This window comes from Falco rusticolus, chromosome 1 (assembly GCF_015220075.1).
Source record: "Falco rusticolus isolate bFalRus1 chromosome 1, bFalRus1.pri, whole genome shotgun sequence".
NCBI lineage: Eukaryota > Metazoa > Chordata > Aves > Falconiformes > Falconidae > Falco > Falco rusticolus.
Genome location: NC_051187.1, coordinates 82,098,685 through 82,122,359, shown reverse-complemented (window position 1 = coordinate 82,122,359; position 23,675 = coordinate 82,098,685). Strand labels below are relative to the sequence as shown.

Below are 23,675 nucleotides of genomic sequence, written 5' to 3'. Positions count from 1 at the left end.
GAGCAGCAAGAAATCTGGTGGTCCCAGTAGAAATTAAGGAATTTGATGTCTGAGATCTCAGTAAGATTCAGGGAAAATATATTTCAGACCAGATCCAAACTGGATTCTGGCACCTGAGTGTCTACACAGTGCCTGAACACAGACAGCTTTATAAATATATACAATTTTTCACTTCTGTAATGTCCCCTACGTCACTAGTGTGAATTATAACTGATTTTAGCACCTCAACGATGAAAAATCTGTTACAATGTAAAGAGATGAACAAGTTGGGTGGTATTCTGAACAAGACATATATGAGCCATTTTCTTAGTAAAAATATCAAAAAAGAAATCTAAAAGCTCCCTGGTCCCATCTAAGAAACTTCTGACTGTATCAGGAGAGGAAAAAACTCTTGCAATAAGCACTTTAATTACCTGTGTGCAGTAAGACATTAAAAAAAATACAAATCTATAAAGACATTAGCAACAAAAGGAGAGCTAAGGAGACTCTCCATGCTTTATTGGTTGTGGGGGGAAACATAGTGACAAAGGCTGAGGAAAAGGCTCAGGTACTCTGTGCCACCTTTGCCTCAGCCCTTAATAGTCAGACCAGTCATTCTCCGGGTACCAGCCCCCTGAGCTGGAAGACAGGGAGCAGGATGAGGCCCCCATAATCCCAGGGGAAATGGTCGGTGAGCCACTGCACCGCTGTGACACACACAGGCCTGTGGGGCCAGGCGGGATCCCCCGGGGTGCTGAGGGAGCTGGCAGAAGGGCTCACCGAGCCTCTGCCCATCACTTACCAGCAGCCCTGGCTCACCGGGGAGGTCCCAGCAGACGGGAGCTCAGCCAGGGTGACACATTCACAAGAAGGGCAGGAAGGAGGATCAGGGGAACTACAGGCCTGTCAGCCTGACCTTGGTGCCAGGGAAGGTTACGGAGCAGGTCAGCCTGAGTGCCATCGTGTGGCACATGCAGGACAGCCAGGGGATCAGGCCCAGCCAGCACGGGTTCATGAAAGGCACGTCCTGCCTGATGAACCTGATCTCCTTCTACAACAAGGTGACCTGCTTGGTGGGTGAGGGAGAGGCTGTGGATGTTGTCTATCAAGACATTAATAAAGCCTTTGACACTGATCGGTCCCCAGCTCTGCTTGTGGCTTTGCCAGCAGGGTCTGTAATGACTGCCCAGGATCTTTCTAAAGCAAAATCACATTGGTGTTCCCTTGGATATTCGGTATTTAAATCTCTGGGATTGATCTTGCAGAGAGGACAATGTGATTGAAAGCAACCTGGAACAGTGCGAAGTTACTTCTCATTAAAACCACCCAGCCACTCGGGAGCTACACTAACACCCAGGTAAGTGCTGTTTAAGCTCCAGTAGCAATCACTTTTCCATGCTGTCCAAATGTTGCAGCACTGAAGGGAATTTGTTTTGTTGCTGAGAAGACCAACATCCCAGTTTCAACACTGTCCTTTAAACAGCCATTGCTGTTCCAGATGCTGGAAAGTGTTTCTGAAGTCAAACATGCCACAGCAGATGTGGTATCTCACCCTTTCTGTACTCACAGGCAAGACATTTCTGGGTGAGTTCTTAGCAGACACTTGAAAATATGCTTCCTCCCCCCACCCGTTTTCCCCCTCAGCAGGCAAATGAAGCTGAACACCTCCACAGGCTCAATTTTGCTCATCCTAAGGCAGGCAAATTCCAGACAATTGATTCCATTTTTATTTCCTTCCTTCTTTTTTTTTATTGCTCACAGAATATGAAATACACAGAATAGGCCAAAAACGCATTAGTAGCCTCTTTGTTTGTCTTTGGACAACAATACTTAATAAGTTAAGCTTAGCCTATAGCAAAGCAGCCCCAGATGGCCAGGTCTGTTCTAAATAAGCCACTTTTATGAGGCCAGGATGTCTAAAAGAAACACACTTCATAAAAGGAGAAAATGTGCAAGACAGAAGAAGTCCAGAAAAAGAAAATCTCTCTTACAAAACTACTAGTGTTCAGGCTGTATAAATGTGATTATCAAAGACATATTTGGGTTTTGATGAGAATTTTTTCCTTTTTTTTTTTCAAGTCTAGAAAGGGGATATATTATTCATATACTTATACACATTTCCATTCTTCCAAAAAAAGAAAAACCTCAAAGGTTCCCTTCACTGGATGTAAAAACTTACCTGATAAAGACATGTTTGAGATCCTTATCAGTGAGCTATGCACTTACTATTAATAAATCAGCTTACTAAAATTGTATCATTGTTCTAGACAGAAAGGTCTCAAGGGTGTGTTTATTAGCTTCTTGCTTACAAGGGGGAACACATCTCCTTTAATCCATGCAGACCTCCAACCTAGACTGGACTGTGGCTTTGTAACATGGAGATTTAATCTGTTTTCCCTTGCCTTTTACTTTCAGAGACATCTCAGTATATTCTGAAATTGTCCTTCAAAAAGCAAGCAAACAAACAGATAAAAGTTTAAAGATTTGTCAGTACCAGTAGAAGCCATAATCAATGAACTATTCTCTATTGATCAAGTGTTGCCAATCTTCAGGAAACATGCACAAAGTATTAATTTGTTCAAAATCTCATTTAAAGTAACTCATTCCACGAGCAATACAACTACTGGTATCTGTTTCCCCATAAGTTTGTGTCCTGGGTTGGGTTTTCAAGAATCAAACAGGATGCAGGGTCTTGTTGACACTTCTTGGTGAGATTTTTCCCATAACATGTAACCCTGCTGTCTAAAATCAGAAAGGGCATGCTTACATTGCAGTCTGTCCTCTGTCGCATCCTGTACCAGGATAGCTATTTTCATAACAGATTTTTTTTTTTTTTCTATTCCTTTTGGTTCTAGTCAAAGCCTTGGAAAGACATAAATGGCCACATTCTCACATGATCCTGGATTTTCTCCAAGCCCTTGTCTCTCCAATAAACCAAGCAAAAAATACAAAATGTGAGTATGTTATTATTCACACACAGAATGACCAGAGATTGCACAAGTTCCTTTTCTTTTGATCAGCTGAGCAGGTATACTATTTCTAGTGAGCAAAGAAAGTTTTAACGTTTCTTAAATGTGTTTCTCACCAGTTGCCCCAGCTATAATGCAAGGTTCTCAACTCCATTTATTCTCCTAGTCAGCAAAGGTGAACCTCATGCTTATTCATCATAAAACCCATGTTTACATAAACTGCTTTTAACAAGCGTTTGATTAATCAGGGCTTATTAACAGAAACATATAAAAGCTAAACATCAGATGTTGCCAACTTGTGCTGCAGCTTATAATTTTTAGGCACCCTACGCCTAGGTGCCCAGGACTTCCCATATTAAATAAAAGAAAAAATAGTTCACAGAAGCTGACAGGCTGAGTAGGGAGTCATCTGAATGAGCTATCAGAAAATATTAAAAGAAGGGCAAGACTTCAACATTTTTCAAAGGGTAGACACCTCTCTCTCTATTTGTGCTGTAAACCCTCTCTTGCAATAAAGTAGTAAACTCTGGTCAGCTTTCCAACACACAGCAAGAGAGAGTCCCGGAGAAAATATCACAACTGTGTTTTGTTCAAGATGGATTATTTAATTTTCTGTTGTGCTGTGAAGTTGAGTTTATGTATGTAACTACCTAACATCTAAAAAAGCTACCAGAAACAAGGAACCAAACAAAAAATTCTATTTTGTATAGAATTCTTCTGTTTAGCCTGGAGGTACTTTCTTTTAGTGGGGGTACAGCAGGCACAGTGGTTGGTTTCTTTTCCATGAGAAAATAAATATGTTTTCATTTCAGGTCAGACCGGGACAGTTTTCATTTTTAATTTCCATTTCAAGCAACAAATTGAAAATATTAATACTCATTATAGGTCTAATTGCACTGTTTCTGTTCTTTTATCCAACACTTCAAAACACAGCACAAAAGCTGGGGTATAGAAATAGAAAACAGTGGAAAATCTGCTACCTAATAGCTTATGCTAAGAGGACTGGAAATACAGGCGAGTAGGATGCAAAGTCTGGTTGAGTCTTGTACACCCTGCTGGGTGCTGTGAGCTGCTGTTGTTCCACTGCAGCTCTCAGCAAAGACTATTGTCAGAAACATCAGTGGTTTCCATATATACCCCCTACACAGTGCACAGAGATTTCTCCCAAAGGGTGAGAAGATATGGAAGACCTCTCCTGCAACAAATCTAGTGCCCCAGGCCTTATTCCCAACATGGTCAGAGGCACCATCTCACTTTTTGTTTCAGTGTGTGCTGGGTAAAACCATCAGGTGAGGTTGCAAAGTGTAGGTGCTATTGACACAACACAAATGCAGTGGAGAACTATTGAGTAGATAGGTTTAAACACTGGGAGATGATAAATGTTGAATTACCCAGTCCATTATTTCACAAAGTTTTGTTGAGTGTAATCATTGATTAAACGCTGGGTCATCAATTGCCAAGCAATGCTTAGCTTTGTATCATCCCAAAGTATCTCTTATCATGGGAGTATGCGAGTGTTCTCAGTTGGCAGCAGAAACAAGACAGTTGCATTAAGTTAAACCCCTAGATTAAATCTGGTCTCCAGGGCAAAGGCAGAGTGATTAGTACTCCTGTTTATAAGCAGAGTTGCTCTAATCTTTTACTTATAAATTTCCTCCTCCATCTGTTATCCATCAGAGAAGTGGAGTTTTAAGAAATTGTGCAGATGGCTTTAAGGCACTCTACTACTTTAGCTAAGCAATGCCTTGGCCTGCTAGATGTGTATCTTGGAGATGGAACTTAATTTGTAGAAACTGCACCTTTTCTAACCTCTCCTGTTTTCCATGCAGGAACCTGTGCTGAAGTCCTGTGCAAGGCATTTTTACTGCCTCTTCTCTGTAGAAAATGGGCTCCATTGTGTTGAAAGATGCAACGCGCAGTACCGGTGCCAAAGGATTAAACTTTCATCATCTGGGTTTGATACTTAGTTTCACGAGAGGAAGTGAGTGTTAAGCATCCACTGCATGCCAGGACATATTGAAAGATCCCTTTAGCAAGCTATGCCAATATGTTAAAAATAGGGCATGTTAGGGTCTTTTGCACTAGAGAACATTATATCTTCTCAAAGCAAAGCTTCCTCACTGTGTTTGCCTTTTTACAGAAGTGAGGCAATCCTCCACAATTTTTAAAATTTTAGCAGGAGAAAGCAATGGAAGGAAAGAGAGACAGAGATGATAACAAGTAACTCAACAAGAATATGTTTGCAATGCATTTTGGCACTAAGAAAGGACAGGGTAGCTTTGGGCTGCCCACACATGCACATACAATACAGATATCACATCATTGGTGGAATTATAAACAGTACTGGGGAAATTATTCTCTTAAGAGTCCTGGGGCAAAACATCAGCCTTCTGCCACTGACATTTCTGAACCTCAGGTTTCACAGCAGAGTTCACAGAACTTTAGGGTTAAGGTCTGCTACAGTCAATTCCAGACCTGGAAAAAAAAAATAATCCAGTCTCAGCCAGGTAGTTTCCATTATCACAGATGTCTTCCCAACATATATTTCTATACCTATATACCACCTTGTTGGTGAATTACTAAAAATCCATTAAAGTAATATGGGAAGCTACCACAGCATTCTCAAAACTAGCCAGCTGCAACAAGGTCTTTTACCTTCACATACCAAGTTAACTTCGATAAGTAATTAGCATGCCTTGCCCCAGCACGGCCACCAATCCCCCACAAGGCCTCAAAGGTCCATCTACTGTTCATACCATTTCTTCATACTCTTCAGACCAGTCCCTCAGCTGCCTTCTCCTTGCCTCTCCTCATCCAGGGCACTCTCTCTCTTCTCTTTCCAGATCTCTCTTCATAGGCTGCTCTCCCTCTTCATTGGCTGCTTTCTCTTCATAGGCTATTCAATCACTTAACAGAACCAGCCACAGCTGCACCTTATCTACATCAGCCAACCCACCACCCCTGAAGCCAGCCCACAGCTGTATATTATCAATGATAATTAACCCAGCTTCATTCCTCCACAGGAAGTATGTGCCCTTTGATAGAAAGCTATATGACCTCACAAGCCTTTATCTTCCTTACTCTGACTCTAGCAGAGAAGAGCCCATAGGATTAAGGTGATGGGTGTTATGATGCCTCAGAATATCACAAGAAATTCAAATGAATAGCATGATAAAATTCATAAGAACCTCAAGGAAACAGGGCCTGATGATCTGCTGCAAGAAAAAGATATTAATCGAATGCTTTTTCAAGGTCACTCTTGCACATATTGTTCAAAAAGCTCTGTGCACAGCATCCTGCCAGAATAAAGCCAAGTACTTGTCTTCATCACAAAAGATTTTCAGAGCATGTTCTTTGAGGCTAGTGGCTGCTTACTTCTATGACAGATTGTCATGGCACTGCGCATACATGTGTGGTTAGACTCTTCTTCATGAACTCTAAACCGTTCAATTGAAATCAAGGCTCAAACACATGTAACTTCCACACAGTTTTACATTTTTCTTGTTACACATAACACCAGGAAAAGGCTCTTTTATTACCCATCTATTTTTAGAAGCCTAACATGAGTAGTTAAATATGGTTTGTAGAGAACAGGCATTTACTCAGACAAGACTGATACACAGACTTTGCTTTAAGAACTCTGTTACTTGAAGAAAAGAGAAAACATTTCTGTGATTGAGGCATAGAACTAAGGGCAAGAACACCAGATGAAGTTCTTTCTGCTGTCCGAAGTTTTCTATGTCTCTCTAGGCAAATCACTTCATGCCTCTCTGTTTTGGATCAGAATCTCTAGGATGAAGGCTACAGTATTTTCTCACTTCTCTTGAGTGTGAATATGCACATGAAAATGTATCAGTGCTTTTGTTTAGATAAAGAAAACACTCGTTTTTTTTATTTGTGGAGGCCCCAGTAAAATGGACCTATCTTGGCTGGTTACTAAGTGGCTCTACAATGTGAATATAAATTACACATTTGAGCCATTAGCACTCCATTTTTTCATAAAGTGAAAGTCACTTCACCAGCTAAAAGCTGGAAGTCTAATCTAAATTGGCCATCTAGACTCCAGCCCTAGGCAATGGAGACAGGCATCTCCAAGAAGGTAATTTTTCCCTCTGACAGTAGACACCTGGCACCTCATTTCACTGCCAAAACATTGGCATTTGTGTCACTTGAGATGCTCTTGCACTGCCCAGCTGTTGTCCAGCTGCCACCCCGGAAGGGTGCAGCTCTCCAGGACATCCCTTGCCACTTTCACTAGTCTTTTGTGGTCATGTCAGCATCCTACTGCTCTGCAAAAGCCCCTTCACTGAAGCAGCCAAATAGTTCCACCAAAAGGGAATTCAGCTTACATATTAAAGACACCTAATTTAGGTGTGTAACATAGGCATCTATTTGTGAATCAAGAGCTCAGGCATCCTTTTCAGCAGTCAAAGAAGCATAGCAAGTGATTCAGCTGCCCTGGAGCAGATGCCTCCATCCACCAGCTGAATATCTCTGTAGACTTCTCCAGCTACATAGACCTTAGAGCATCTAATGGTTTTGATTCAGAACACTTTTTTCCCCTTTTAAAACAGCACAGAATTTACTTAAGAAATTAATTTATGTATTTAAGAAATTACAAGCAGTTATTGGCAAACAAGCTGGGTTTGCTCTATTAAACAATGCTTCAAAACAGAAAAATGACACAATGGCAAATGTGTAAAACTTTAAGCAGAAAAAATGTACAAAGCTAGCAGATACTTACTAATTACAGAAGAATGCTAGCAACACCGCTGTTTGTTTTGAGTAAGAGAAAGGAAGTACCGAGTGCTAATTCCTCATAACAGAAACATCTGTCTCACTGGTATTCAGGAATTAAATTCATGTTCCTCCTTCAAACTTGCACTTATTTGGTAACATGGCAACCTTAATGGAAAATAGGGTTTATATGTCTGGCAATTTAGCTACAGTGTTAATGACAGTGAATGGGGGATGAAAAGGGGAGCGGGAAGGGTTGAAACAGAAGCAGCAGCATCTGACAAGTTTTAAGATGCACGGGATAAAAGGTGGCCTCTAAAACCATCTGCCAAATTGTCAACATGATGGATTTTTACATGCCATTTTAAATACACTCCATTTAGACTATAGTGCATGTAAGACCAATACAGCAGGCACAAAAACCAGAGAGAACTGAACCACATGGCACCTTCTGTCATCAGCCTTGCAGGTTTTGCTCATTTATTTATGTGCAAACAGGCTGAAGGCACAAGCAGGTGATAGTCTGAGAGCACCTGTCTTGCAGAGACCATCCTGGATGCAACCCATTTTTGCTGGATAATCTTAGGATACTTTGGTGGAAAAGGACCCCCTAGAGTAGCACTGACAGAAACTTGCATAGAGAACGTAGCAGGGTTTTCCATAGCTCCTTGAAGGAAATATACCTGCCTGCACATTTCTCCTACATCTCCTTAAGGTTTATTTAGCATTCAAAGCAGTTTTTCTCAGGTCTTTGTTAAAGATAGATGGAAGACCAAACCCGGAGAAGCAGGACACATCTGTTCCCACCCCTGTGTGATGACCTTGGATGTGTTTGCTCTTTCACTCTTACAGAAACACATTTTTGTGTTCCTATTCAGGAAGGTATTTAACTGTGCCTCATTTTAGTAAGTGAGTAGGAGGTGAACAAGGGTCTCAAATTACAGGTAAAGGTAATTTTACAGGTAATTTACAGCAAAAGGTAATTGTAAAGTGTTTCAGAAAGCAAAAAGAAAGCTTTCTGTTTTGAAGTAATGTGCTAACCTGACTTCAGCCTTTCATCGTATGGGGAAGAGCAGAACAAATTCTCATTCTTTTATCACTTCCTTTGTGAGGAAAACCACAACCTCCCCTTTGATATCTATTCAGTGAAAGAATTCACTAGTGATACCAGCGGTAAAGAAATATCTAAAACAAAGCTTTTAGCAGTTGCACAGATGCAACTTGATCTTGGAGTGTGAATGTGCAAGTGGTGCTTCAGCAGTGATGTTGCATTTTGGGCATCTGGCAAGATTCAGAGTGGAAAGGCAGAAAAATGTCATCAAAATACTACAGTTCTTTCTGATTACCCAGGTTATCCACACTTCTCTTCTTCACCTGTGTGAACCATGTGAGACTCTTGACACCGCCTCTCTACGTCCGCTGTATTGTTGCTGACTTGTCTTCTTCAGCCATGTAGTAATAGCTCTACATGAAATAGAGACACGAAAGCCTACTTAGGAAGCAGAAAAGCTAGACTGTGAGCTCCCTCAGACCTCCAGTCTGCTGTGGTGACATTGCTAGGACACCTAGGCTAGTTTGAAGCCTCCCCATATGCATCTCTCTGTGCTGTGATCAAAGCGTGTCCTTAGCATCGACCTGTCACAGTCCAAATTTACAGTTCTTTCAGCTTCCCCATGACTGCTAAGACAATGATAAATTCAGCCACAGGGCTGTAGGACTGTCTCCTGGGCTGGGGATATGGAGAGCCAAACAGTACCAGTTCCATTGACTGCAGCAGTAAATGCCCAGAGCCTTAAATGCATGATTTTCATACACTGCAGAAACACCAATTATTAAAGACCACTCCATAACCACTACAGGAGCTGTTTATATTCAAAGACCAGCCTTGACTGAAATAAGACGTGCCCTGCCCACACCATTCCTGTGGCTCATTAATGACTCTGCCATGTTAGTTAACTGGGGTTACTTCTACCAGCCAAAACAAATATCATATTCAGAAAGGCTTGTCTTGACTACCAGAGAGTTAATTTTTCCCCTTCTGGTAGATAAATTGAAGTAGGAATACAGATTGTGGCTTCTACATCCCCTGGTTCCCTTACACAATGGGAATGCAATTACAGCCCTGCCGTGCACCAAGGGTGGAATAAAAAGCCTCTTTCTACTACGGGGTAGGACATCATTGCTCCATGAAACATAATAGCTCAACACTTACACCTGAAACACAATCTACTCCCTTCTTTCTTCGTTCTCACTGGAGCTACTAGAGCTCCCTTGTTCCATTATGTAAGATATTACTTTCCCTGTCTGAGAGCAGGAGGGAAGACATCAGCTGTTATCTTTCAGCTGATAAAGATCTTCATTCACGCCTGATGGTTTGCAATTTAAGAAAAAAACCCCATCCTCCCTTGGGCTCTGTGAATGGCAGTGCTGTAACATAGTGTTAATAGCTCCCAGTCTAGATAACGCCTTACTTCTGACAGTAGGAAACAGAGTTTGATAGTTGCTGAGATGTTTTGATCACCTGTCAGGGAAACATTATGTCTATGTTTTGCTTCAGTAGAAATATGTCATTAGAATCTGCACCACATTCCTTGCCTAGCTTAAATGCTGGCACCATATACAAGTCTAGGTTTTGGGCTTAAGTCCACATTATAACACTGAAGGGCTATGGACCCTGAAACCCTTTTGTATTTAACAGTGATTCCCAAGAGTGTTTTCCTTTTCTTTACCTAGACCTTCTCCTGGAAAGTCTTTTGCACCTCAGGCGTGCTGCTGTGCCTTCTAAATCGCCCTCATATTGTTTGGATTTAAGAACATTTGCTCAAGAGGGTCTCTGCACCTTATTAGATCTTACCCCAAAATTGACCACCTTATTTAAGGAGGAAGAGAAATTGGAGCACCTATGGTAAAAGTTCAGTCTACAAATCTCTATTTTAGGACTACCAATATTTTAGGAGTTACATCTTTTTGGAGTCCATAATTCAATGATTGTGAGGTGGAATAACTTAAATTTTATTTAATATTGTGGGGTAGGGGATCTAAGGCATACTTTCATTCTCCTCATCCCTGATCTCTCTGCTTAGCTTTATGCTTCCCAACATGAAAAGTTCTCTTAGGTTCTGGAAAGCTCTGGAAATTGTGGATATTGACAGGTATTCCTATTAAAATCACCAAAGAGGTGACAAAAATCAACTGTTTGTGTGGAAAAATCATCCTGGAAAAACATTTTGTATATTATGATCTAGATTTCTGTATGCTTTCTCAGCCCCAAATAAAGCACAAAGTTTACCTCTTATAACCAGCTAATTTGGATGATGAGCAAGGGCTTTGGAGACTACACCTTGACCTACAACCACCACCAGAAGGCCCAAAACCAGACAGCCTCCTGATCACCATCCTTTTAGTAATGTTTCATTAATACTCAAAGATAAAACATCACTTCTAAGCATAATCTTTAGTGTCAAAAGAGTTTGTATAGAACACTGATAGAAGGAGAGGGGGTGTCACAGGAAAATCTTCCATGAGCAGTCCCCATTTGCACACTGAAGCTGCATCCACAAAGCTCTGGCCAGCTTTAGGTGAGCCAAAGGGCATACACAGGTATTTCTGAGCCACAGAAAGCCAAGCTGAGCCTTCTTGGTAAACCTATAACACATCTGAAGCCACAGTAATACCAGACAGTGCTTCCACCTGCTTGCTAAGAGGTACAGCTGAGCACCTCACCATCGCCGTCACCCTGGCTGATGCTTAACACTGAGCAGACCTTTTGCTGAGGGAGTGTTGGATGCCACCATCAGAGGTGTCTGGGTGACACTGCTGACTGAGCATCCTTGCATGCTCCTGCTCTGATGCTGGAGGACACAAGGGCTTGTCCACCTGTCCTGCCAGAGCAACCTGGTCAAGAGCACCCTGAGGGCTGGGGTGTGCTGTCACCACAGCACCCAGCAAAGCTGCATGAAGGCTACAGCTGTCAGGGCAGTGCTACTCTGCTGTCCATCCTTGAGATCAGTTTTAAAAGCAAGCAAGCTAAAACAGGTATCTGCCCAAAACCAGAAGGGTGGAACAGGCTGATTTTCAAGCTGAGAGCTGAGCTGTGCTTGCTTTGCCCACGGTGGATATATATGTGCATATGCATGTGAAAGCCAGCACAGACATATATGCTCACCTATATCTTCTCATGCTTTGTGGAAACTGTCATACACAAAGATGAACCATTGCACAATATATGAGGTATGACATGGGACACGCAGCTGCCTCAGAAACACCAGCCTGTACCATTTAGTGCTCCTCTACCCACGAGAGGGAGCTGACAATCCTCCGGTTGAATTTGACAGCCACAAGGCTGCTAACAACAGCTTGAGTCTGGCTTCACCCCACGCCCCACCCACCCCCCACCCCTTAGAAATATCTAACACGTATTTTTCATAAAGCTGGGGAAGAGCAGATGGTGGGTGGCAGGTGAAAGCAAACCAGTAAGGAAAGAAATTGAATTTTTTACACAGGGACCAAGATTTGACAATAAACTTCTTTTTCCTTGTTTAAGAAAATGGTTGAATATTTCCCCCACTGTTTGAGACAAAGGACTCTGGCTTTGTGGTGTGACTCACAGTGCATTAGGTTCAACCCAGAGTGCGTGCTGAAGGTGTCTGATGACAGTGGTCATCGTGTGGTACTTAGTGCTTGAGTCAGACTCCAAGGTACAGTGCAATTTGTAGCTAGTAACAACCCGTGCTGTAATTTGTGTTGCTGTATGGGAATCTCAGCAGAGACAGCCATGAAAAATCAGACTTCTACTGAAGCCTGGAAGCCCATGTGTCTGTTGATAAAAAGCCAGATAAAAAACAATCCATGGTTTGTCAGGTCTGGCACTGCACGCCAGAGCATCACAGTCATTTGTGAGCAAGGCAGCAGCTGGCTGGGCTGCTCTGGCCCCATCTCTGAAGACACACTCAAAGGCAAGGATAAACACAGGTTGAAATACAAGTGACAGGCAAATGACTGCTGCTCCCACTCCCTGGGATGAATGAGTGTCTTTCCAATACCTCTCCAGGGCTGTGCATCACTCTGGGACTCCTCTAAATAACGATACTGCAGTGAGTTTGCTCTAGGGTGCTAGTTACTGAGAAAAATATGAGGCTGGTGATGTTCACAGTGGTGTCCTGTGGAGTATGCAGAGATCCCACCTGCCCACCTGTCTCTGGCAGACAAGATGCATTGCCTCGTGCCCTTCACCCACTGGGTTCCCAGACGATGATGTTCTTCACACCAGCTTCCGATCCAAGGAACAGTACTGCATCATGATCCCCTTCTAGGTTAAGCAGGTGATGAAAGGACCAAGCAAACCCTGCCTAAAGAGAAGCCTGGGGTAACCTTTGTCTTTGTGGAAATGCACCTGCAAGCACAGGGTCAGGGAACCATGTCCACTGGTAGGAACTGGAAGCAAAATACGCTTTGGAAAACACCGGGGAGTTCTGAAAATGGCTCGGGGGCAGCAGCACAGCAAGAGTGGTGTGGAAACTTCCCACAGATGGAAGATTTCTGCTCTTGGAGTCTAAACCTGGCTCTTTTTGTAGTTAAAAAACCTCCTTCACAAGGCCATTATACCCTTCCTATTCCATACGAGTTTGGCTACCGGGACCTGGAGGAGGCTTGTGCTGCATTTCTTTCTCCAGCAAAATTACCAGAGCTACCAGGGCTGAGAGAGGTAAGAGGATCAGCCTTCATATGAAAAATATATTAAACTTTAAGATGAGAAGGGAATCCAGTGATATTTTTGTATATAAAGATACACTCTCACCAGTTCTGCATACAGATACCAGTCAAAATAAAGTAAGAATACCCCAAACTAAGAAAGTTGTGTTTATAAAACTTGACAAGTGATAGAACCTGATAAAGTGTATTTCCATCATATATGCTCCCTTGACCTCTCATGAATCATTGCAACAGAAAAGGCATTGTAGCTGTGGCAGCAGCATAGCAGATTGCCATTTAAATTCCCCAGCAGACAAATAACTCTGTGATTTAGCACTCCCCTAGCAGCAGACCGCTGTAAATAACACCTAAAATGCTCAGGAACTCCCATGATGTCTCTCTTAGGCCTTATACTAGAGCTCACTGAAGTCAGGAGACATTCCTCATTGAGTCAAACAGGCTTTGGTTCAGGCTGTTAAAGCAAATGCTCATCACAGTAAATCTACTGATACAAGTGGGAGTGTTTTGGCGTAAATCTACTATAAGAAAAACTGGTATCAGAGCTCTTGTGTACTCTGTGCTTCATGAGGAAACAGGAAACCAAAGATGAACTACTGCAAGATATGTTTTACTTTCAAAGCCATAACTGAGCCTAATTTAAATGGTGTTTTCTGATGCATTTTTTGCAGTTGCGAAGACTGTATTACATTTTGGGTGAGGCAGCCAGCTGGAAATCCAGAGAGCATAGGCAGAAATTAGTTCCCCTGTTCACAATCCATCAGTTGGCCATTTTCAGCTCAGGGGCACTGGTCCCATCTCTTCCTTCCTCACTTATTTTTATTTTGGAAATTAAAAATAGTTGCTGCCCAGAGGAGACAGTCCAAAGGCTACAGAGATGAAAATGGTCCCCATGAGGGTGCTCATGGTCAAAACCAGTCTGCTCCAGACTGAATTATGAAATGTAATCTGAAAACTGTCTTTATTCCTGAGGCAAGAAGACTTTGTTTCATGAAAAGAAATCATATTTTCACTGTGAAAGCTAGTTACAGATGTGAACGGATTCACACAAATGTGTTTATTCAGAGACATCCTTGCTCACAGTACGGTGTATTTTCCACATTCAGCCAGGTGTAGCAATGGGAAAGGAGAGCCAAGGCACTCTGAATTGTCTTGCAGACAGTTACGACTATTGAGGAGTTCATATTAAACAAATTCTGGTAAAGTTAAGGAATTTTCTGTTGCCCATTCCCTCATTATTTAAAGATTTCTGGGCATTACTGCTCATTCTTCAATTGTAAAAGAACTATAACAGGCAATTAACTAAATACTTGGGGGTTTTGTCGAGTGTTCATTTTGTGCTTGCTCTTCAGCATGTCTGCTGGGACCAGAGACCTCTCACAGTGATTTCAAATGTATACTCATTGTTTTAACTAGTCCTCCAAGTGTTTACTCAAAAGATAACTATCTTGCCAAAAATTGTCTGAACAACATTTAAGCTCAACCCACCAGAGAAAAAACAAAAAACCAGTGCCCATCAAAAAATATTCCCAGGTTCTACCCTCTCACCTGTCCCCCCATCCCCTCTGTATACACCCTTTGCTGTTGGATGGGAATGTCAGAGATACCGAACTGTGCGCACATCCCCATTTCTCTACACCTCCTGCCTCCAATGCTGAGTTACAGGCACTTCTGCAAAAGACTTTTTAGGGAGCTTTTGCTATCAGGTTGCTTTCTTGGAGTTTGAACAAGAAGAATAAAATACGTGAATCTGGACAGAACACTCAGAAAAGGGGTAACCTGTATTGGCCCACAGATCAAGCTGAAATTTTAGAAGGAACTATGCAGTGCTCATTCTGATGAACTCCTAGACCGTTTTCCCAAAAAAACAAACAAGGCAGTGTCTATATGGAGTTTAGTGAATGTTTCAGCTGGAGGGGAGCCATGTCCATTGAGCTGAGAACACAGCATTCATCTTCATACAGTAAATTTGAAAATAACTTTCTTCACAACTGAAAAATTATTCCTTGCCTCTCTCTGTTTACCAGCATAGTTTGTCACCACTTGCATAACAATTTTTCAGGATGAATCATGGACAAACTATACAGTGTCTCCTAAATTCCACTCTTCCTCTAAAGAACACAGTAAAACTTAGTTGTCGTTTGTATGAATAGACCAACAGACAGCTTATATCCACAAAAAACCTCAATATAACACAAAACCACTGAGAAACAATGTTTTACCAATTATGATAAAATTGCAAGTAATTAGCAGTTGTGGCCTACAATCAACATTGCAAAAACCAGAGTATTTTCTCTTGGGTTTTGCAGCCAGTGAGGGCCAAATCCAAAGGCCTTCTGGAACCAATGGAGAAGTTTGCATCTTCAAAAGCAAAGGGGTGTGAATAATTGAAAACCATCAAGAAGAGCCAGTGGCCCGTCAGGTGGTCAGCCGTGGCACCAGCTGTCCATGAAGTAACAACAATGCAGTACAGCTCATGCGAAGTATAATGGCTTGAACTAACTTCCACAACTTCCAGCCATGGACCAAAGCATGGAGATAAGGCACTTACCATCAGAGCAGTATGGTATCAAGACGGTTCAGCTCAGGCAAGGGGGGGCAACATGAACCTTGGCAAAGGACTGTGGTTTCAGACTTTGGCTATGTTACATGAGTATTTTGGGTTGGAGCAGTTGTGTAATTCTGAAGCAACCCCCATTGCTCCCTTTAACACAAAGTTCACAGAGTTTACTCATTTCACAGAGTGGTCTTAGTGCACCAGACTCCTTCCGTGGGAGACAAACCCAAAATTTCTGCTGTAGCACACCCTAGATGTTTTCCTACAGGGACGTGAGGGTCCCAAACTATACCCTCTGGACAGTGTTTCAACCCACATGCCCGGTGGGGCCTTTCTGTGCAGGAAACCAGACTACATATAAATGGAAATAACCCCACTGAACAAGGTCATGTGTGGATATAAGGAACACAGCAGTAACCCCTTGGAGATACCCATCCAATCCTTTTCTGCCCGGTTGCTTGCTATTGTAAAACAGACTGGTAGAAGCTCAGTGAAGAGGTTTGACCGCTTGCAGGGTGTCATGGTTTAACCTCAGCCAGCAACTAAGCCCTACACAGCCACTCACTCACTCGCCCTCGGTGGGATGGGGGAAATAATTGGAAGAATGGAAGTGAGAAAACTTGTGGGTTGAGATAAACAGTTTAATAAGTAAAGCAAAAGCCGTGCACAGAAGCAAAGCAAACCAAGGAATTCATTCCCCCCTCCCCATGGGCAGGCAGGCTGAGCTCCACCACCCCACCACCCCCCAAGACAGCCAGGCTCCTCACACATAACGGGGACATGGGAAGGCCAACACCATTGCTCCGAACATCCCCCCTTCCTTGTTCTTCCCCAGCTTTATATGCTGAGCATGGCATCCCATGGTATGGAATATCCCTTGGGTCAGGTGGAGCGGGCTGTCCTGGCCGTGTCCCCTCCCAGGCCTGGTGCCCCCCAGCCCCCTGGCTGGTGGGGTGGGATGAGAGGCAGAAAAGCCCTTGGCTCTGTGGGGGCACTGCTCAGCAATAACTAATTGTTACTGCATTGCAGTTTGTAGCTGAACACAGTGGTGGCACGGGGTGGCCAGACACTTTTAATTGCGTACATCCAGAGACAGATACTGGGGATTAGCTGGTTACTTCCCAGGACACTAACTGTTTCAGTCCCGGCATCAGTATTAGAAAACGTGGCTGGTGGGAGCAGGCTGAGTCTGGGGCAGTGCAATGAGAAAGGAACGGTAAAAGCAGATTTTCCTGAGGAGAAGGATTAGCCTAGTACTTGGGTGATGATATTTGAATTAGCTTTTCTTTTTAACAAATAGCCCTCAAAGGGAAAGTTTTTTGACTCTATACTGAGCACTACGTTGGCTTCGAACTACAAGGGATCCCACCAAACCCCAGTCTATCTGCACTCTTTTCTGATGGTGTGCAGTCTTCATTATTTTTCTTTTATGCTGGCCATATAACCCATGTGTTACTTTTGAAACTTCATAACTTGTTGGGTAACTTCTTTTTCTTTTTATCCTTTTAGCTTGCTTTTAAAACCAGCTGTGTCTTTTCACTCAAGGTGAGGCTTTGCAGCTAACCTACATTATGTAAACACATATTGTAACATCCCCAAACCTGCAGTTAGTCAACAAAAGATCAAACGGACCAACACACTTTCATGGTAGCCATCAAAGTCACTCAGACTTTCCCAGTGAAAGCTGCCAGCTTGCATTTTTTTTTGTCCTATAGCAAAGATAAGGCTATTTGGCTTTCACAGTTACAAATAAATAAGGAAAAGAAGGACAGTAGTTTAAAATGATATCTTAATCAAATTTGTTCATCTCAGAGTTTATATTTCAAGCCTTTACCTGCATTCCAGAGTGAAGTCAAATGTCAGACTTCCCCCCTTTATCTTTTCTTCTTGACTCAAGAGAAGATCTGTATCTTTACAGAATGAAACAACTGTTTTCCTTAAAATGTTTCAATAGGCCTTGATTTTGTAAAACAAGCCACTTCTCTGGCAGGTGCTTTGATTTCAGGGAATTAAAGTAATTGCCACAAAAGGGCTGACAAACCTCACAGCTGCTGGAGTAAAAGGAGAAGGAGCTGCATGGATGTACACAGCATGTCTGGGCAGGAGGAGAGGTGGACCTGGAGGGAGTTTTGGTATTGACTTCTTTAATACACTTTCTTTTCTTACTGTTCAACCCATTTCAGTCCTAAGTGTATATCAACATACCATCTACTTTCTCCTCTTCCCTAAATCAACTTTACCAAGGGACTAATTGTGGGTGTCCAGAGAAGAACAAAAAGCAGAGTCAGAGCTGTCGTAAACAAGATGTGCAGAAATATGTTTTGTTAAGTCTTCACACAAGAGGACTAAAATGAAGCAGTACAGACTTACAAAGTAGTTGTCAAGGAGAAAAAGACAAACAGTTCTTCGTGTCCACTGATGCTATGGCACGCAGTAATTGGTTTCAACAGCACTAATTGAACTTCAAGTTGGCTATCAGGGGAGACTTTCTGATGTGATTAATTTTGTGCTAGAAAATCTTGTCCAAGAATCTGTGAAACCTCCATCACTGGAGGGTCTCATAAACAGCTGATGCAGGAATGATTTAAGTGTTCATGAGAACAACTGATCCTGCCTTAGAGGAATGGGCTGTGAGATAAACCACTTTGAAATCTCTTCCAACATTATCTCCCAAGGCCTCCTTTTACTTTCTCAAAAAGCCTTGGATTAAGACAGGACTCACAGCTCAGAATTGATTCAAAGTTTAGGGTTGTTCATCCCTTAGCCAAGATTTTGACTTCCACTGCCTTCTTATCTACCCTTTCTGTTCACACAGATTAAGGTAGAGTGAAAACCAGAATCCAAGCAAGGTACCAGCACTGGGAGCACCCTTAGCCAGCATAGCCCTCACAGGCAGCCAATCCCTTACTGTTGATATCATGTTCCTGTAGAGTTTTTCCACCTGCCACTAACTCCCCCTATGTTTAACCTGTGCCCTGCCCCGCTCTCTTTCCTGCTCATGTTGTACCTCCTCAGGGACAAGAACTGAGTGCCCCAAGCTGTTTTGGATGCTGGGCTCAGAGATGGTGCCATGGACAGAAGCCGATGCTGGTTTGTGCACTAGTGGGGAATGCTTCCCTGTGTTGCAAGAAGCCACAGGGCCACCAAGCATCTGCATTTCTGCACACACTTCTGCTTTTTCCACCCAGAAATTCTGTCCACATAGATTTCAAGGACTTTAATGTGCTTCTGCAGAATTTCTAGCTGTCTTGTAGCTCGAAAAGGGATGGAGGCCCAGTCATAACTATTGTTGCGGAGAACAAGGCCAAGCTTGAGGGGATGAGGACACAGGCTGCCCAGGTGATGCCCTGTACTGTTAGACCCGATCCTCTGCCCTTCTGCTCACCTCCATAACCAAGCCTGGAGCAGAAAGAATGGGCCGTGTCTCACCTGTCTTGCATCTCCTTGCAGGCAAGGAAGTGATTTCTTTGTTCTTAAAACTGGATCACTATTTACATGCAGGCAAATAGTACGTATGCTTGGGGAATATATACAAAGGGACATTTCCCCCCCTGTGAGTACAACTCCCTGTAATTGTGAGTACAGCTAAAAAAGGAGAATGACAGGCACAGAGAAATAAGTTTCCACTGCTCAAGTGCAGCCAGGGAGAGGTTAGAAAAATATTCTGATGCCTATGAAAAAAAATATTTCATTAATGTAAAATCTTCCTGCTTAACACCTTTGAATATACATTTTTAACCGGATTTTTTTTTCTGAGCTCATACTTAGGTTACTTGCTTCTCTACACAGAACTTTGCTAGTGCTAAACATGGGCCAGTCCTGTGTGGCTGGATGTGAAGGTGCTTAGAAATCACACAACAAAGTCTGGTGCCAGGTTCATGGAGAAGGAGGAGGAATTAATCATTTTGTATGTGTTTAATTGTGGCTTCTGAGTGTAAATCCACAATTCTCCAGTAAATTCTACTTGAAATTATTTTGGATTCATTTGGATTCCACTCTTCTTCCCCGACAGTGTTCCTCATAGCCAGATTGTGCAGAACCCTCCTTTGCAGATTCATGTTTTCTAACCATCCTGCAGAAAATACCTTTTCGATGCTGCATTATATGTGAAAATATATGAAGTACTCAATCTATAAACATTTAGGAAGGCCTGACATAGTCAGACCATGCAGAGATACTAGCCAGTCTGAAGCAGAAAAGTTTTCAAAGAACAGTAGTGGCTTCATGTCCTTGCACAAGTGGCAAGGTCAGTTCTGAACCTGCAGGAATTGCAGGGATGTACCTTTGGAAGACAATTAAAAGGACCATTTAGAGTTGTAGTTTTCTCTGATTTCCAGGATCATATTTTCTTGTTAATATAGAAACCAGCCAACTGCTGTTTTTCTTCTCTCCCTGTCTTTGCTATATGTATTTGAACACTTCAGCTGTTACCATTCACTTCCAAATGTCACCATCCTCTCCTTCCACTCCTTTCTTCATGCTCCAGTATGCTGCTCCCTTCACCTTCTTGTGTCTCTATTCCCTGCAGCTTCCGTATCTGAAGCATCCTGCCAGTGTCTGTGTTTACCTCATTCTAGTCCCTTTTAACAAGTTACTCCTTTCAAAAAGTCCACAAAAAGAAACTAATCACGGCCCAAAAGAACACCATGAAGTCACTCACCTTTTTGATGCTGTCATGCACCCTGTCTCCTCTGTGTTCAGTTCTTCAAGTGTGGGCTGCCTTTCCCCTCTCTCAGTCCTGCCCAATGCCAAGAAACTTCATAAATAATTAGAGGATGCGATTTGGTTTGGAAAAAGAGGCACTGACCTTGCTCTGTTCTCAGCTCTGCCATTAAGCTGCTAAATGACCTTGAATAACTTTTTTAACCTTGTCTGTCCCAATCTGTCTCATCCTCTGACTTTTTTTTGACAAAAAGTGTAAGCTTCTGAGATCTTGCTATGTGTTGTTAAAGTCTCTTGAACAAAAGTACCCTATATTCCCATTGGCTGGCTCGGCTGGTACTTATCCCCTGTAACCACAAGCATCTACACTGTGAATAACTACATCTGAGCTAAAGTTTCCTAGACAGAGGGGAGCAATAGCCGGTTTTAGGTTAGATTCACCTAAGCAAATGTAGGCTTCATCTCTGAGATGAAATCAATTTCTCCGGCACAATGCCTGCACGTTGAAAGTAGTCCCCCAAATATTAACATACTGCAATTCTTGGGTGAATTTAGCTGAAATACCTAAATAATTTTGGGCCAACTAGATTGCATTTTTTAATTAAATAAATAAACTATTCCATGTAAAAAAAATAAAACCCACTCGGATATTTTGGGAAATACTAAATACTAGAAAGACTAATTTTCCAAGTATTTTCAGAAGTTTATTTGTAAATGGATTCTTGAACTTCTGCTTCATGAGGAAGTTTTATCACATTTCATGCTCCTGAAAAGCTGTATCTGTGCACAATGCATGTAGTCACACAGGTACCAGCACACCAGACCCACCTCAGAGATCCCATGTTGGTTTTATGTAAGCAGAAAGCATGAGCTCCTTAACGTCTCAAGAACTATGTCAGTACTTAAACCTAGATGTAACATCACAAAACTAAGATGTGACAAAGGCACTTTTCCTGCCTCTAAATGAGCAATTCAATGAACTGGCATCTGCTGAAGAGCTTATGGGAAGGAATATTCTGCTTTCCTACCCAAAGGAAGCAGGTTTGAGAACAACAGACGTTTTGCAAGGCAACTAGATGGAAAGGTCATGTCACTCACCAAACATGCAGAAATGGAAGAGTCAAATAACTGACTAGCATGAATATTACACCTATCACTGCTAATCAACATCACCTCGTACAGCTGAAACAGCAGTAGAATATTGGAGTGTCTTTGAAAAAGACAAAATAACAGAATAAACTTTTAAAGAAAAAGTCAAGGTTTTGCCAAAACAAAGGGTTGCCTGTGAGCAACTGGGAGGGAAACAACAACAAAAACTGGAGGAATAGCTTTCATAGGATAATAAATGAATTGCAAATAGCACATATGCCAGCCACACTAATTCTAAAACAGAATACTGTTCCAAAACAAAAATAAAATGAGATTGTGACTGGAACAAATAGCTTCTTCATCTTTAGAAAAGGAGAAACACTTGCTGAGTAAAGGATTCATTTATTAAAAAAAGAAATCTTTGGAGTTCAGGTGACATTTTATGTGCCAAAATAATAATAATAAAGATATATATATATATATGTGTGTGTGTGTGTGTGTGTGTGTGTATACACATACACATACACACATCCCCATTCAACCACCCCAAAATCCCAGGCATCTAGAGGGATTACTGCACAGACTATGGGGCCTGCAAAGCCCAGTCAAAGAGGCCTTTTAGAGCCCACCTGAAACTGGATCAGGCATAACTAGGAGAATGGATCTAGCCCTAGAAGAAAACCTTCCACAAGGAAGAAAATTCAGGGAATTCATTCAGTTATTGGTCCCATATACTGAAAATGTCTGTGCCAGCTGTATGAGGCTGGAGAAGTCATCGTGGACAACGGAAAATGAAGATGGACTCGGATCCTGTGAAGGAGAGAGAGGAGTTATGTCTTCCTGTCTCTTCCTCCCAGGGCTCCGCAGGAAGGGCTGGTAAAATGCAAAGTTTTAATTATTTCAGCTCGTGTGAGTTTGATACTCCAGAGAAATATTGGAGTGGCTTGTAATTCTGGAAATTGGAAGTTGCTCAACCAGAACTCGTTAGTTTGAAGCCAAGGAATCCATCTCTGTATACAGCAGCTGGAGATGTAAAGAAGAGATATAACTAATCAACTGGATGGATAGCTTCATCAGTCCCCCCATCCCTCCGATCCCATGTTACTGGGTTGACCTGTAGATCATTGCTGAGGAAACAGGGGATTGTCTGTTTTTAATAACTCTGCTGAGACCACTGTAGTACAACTATGTAATGTGAACACCTGGTGACTGAGGACAGAATGGAGGCTAATCATCTCATTTTGAATGGGCCACCAGCCCAAATGCCATTTGCATTTATTATCAGGCTGGACTGGACTTTAGCTGGGCTTGCAAAAGAAAATTTTATCTTTCAACAAGCTCCTTGAGCCAACCTGTTCAAGGAAGAAACAGCACTGAGACATCACAGTAAGGTAATGGAGAACCACAGTCTTCTTCCTTGAAGTACATGTCTAATGTTTAGAGCTATCTTTGTGGCAATGTTGTGCAGGCCTCTGGAAAACAAGAGCTACATGCAGATGCTCAGAAACCCGCCAGGAGCTGCCACAGATTAATCCAAACTACAGTCCTCCAATCTTCTTTGAGGTACAACTATGACAATCTACATCTTTAGAGACTCTTATTGACAGGACCTCAAAAAGGATCAGCGGTGGTCTTGGAATCCCTTAGAATCCTAGGTTTTACGACAAAGCCTTTTAGAACTGAATAAAGCTGGAAAAAGAAAATATTCTGTAGAAGTTAGTCTGCAAAACAACATGATGTCATGGGGAGTGAAAGTGTTTCTACAGGAAACCTAACAATTCTGCACTGAGGATGTAATTCTGTACTAAACTCCCCAGAAGATTTTAACCACTGGTTCAAACGTAACCAGTTCACACTGCTTGGGTTAGAAAATGATGTTCTGCTGCAACACCAGTGCCCGTGTCTGATTTCTATCAAATGACTGCTGATTTCTTTCCTTTTGGTCAAAGAGCAGTTCTGAAGGTGGTCAGTAA

General features: G+C 42.3%; 1 long non-coding RNA gene across 1 annotated transcript; it reads right to left on the bottom strand.

Annotated features, from left to right (window-relative positions):
- Positions 1 to 642: 642 nt before the first annotated feature.
- On the bottom strand, positions 643 to 15,350 carry LOC119155491. The gene is made up of 4 exons (XR_005106739.1): positions 15,338 to 15,350; positions 13,714 to 13,717; positions 13,483 to 13,487; positions 643 to 1,110 (listed from the first exon to the last, which is right to left on the bottom strand). It is a non-coding gene; the product is annotated as an uncharacterized LOC119155491 (long non-coding RNA).
- Positions 15,351 to 23,675: the final 8,325 nt, after the last annotated feature.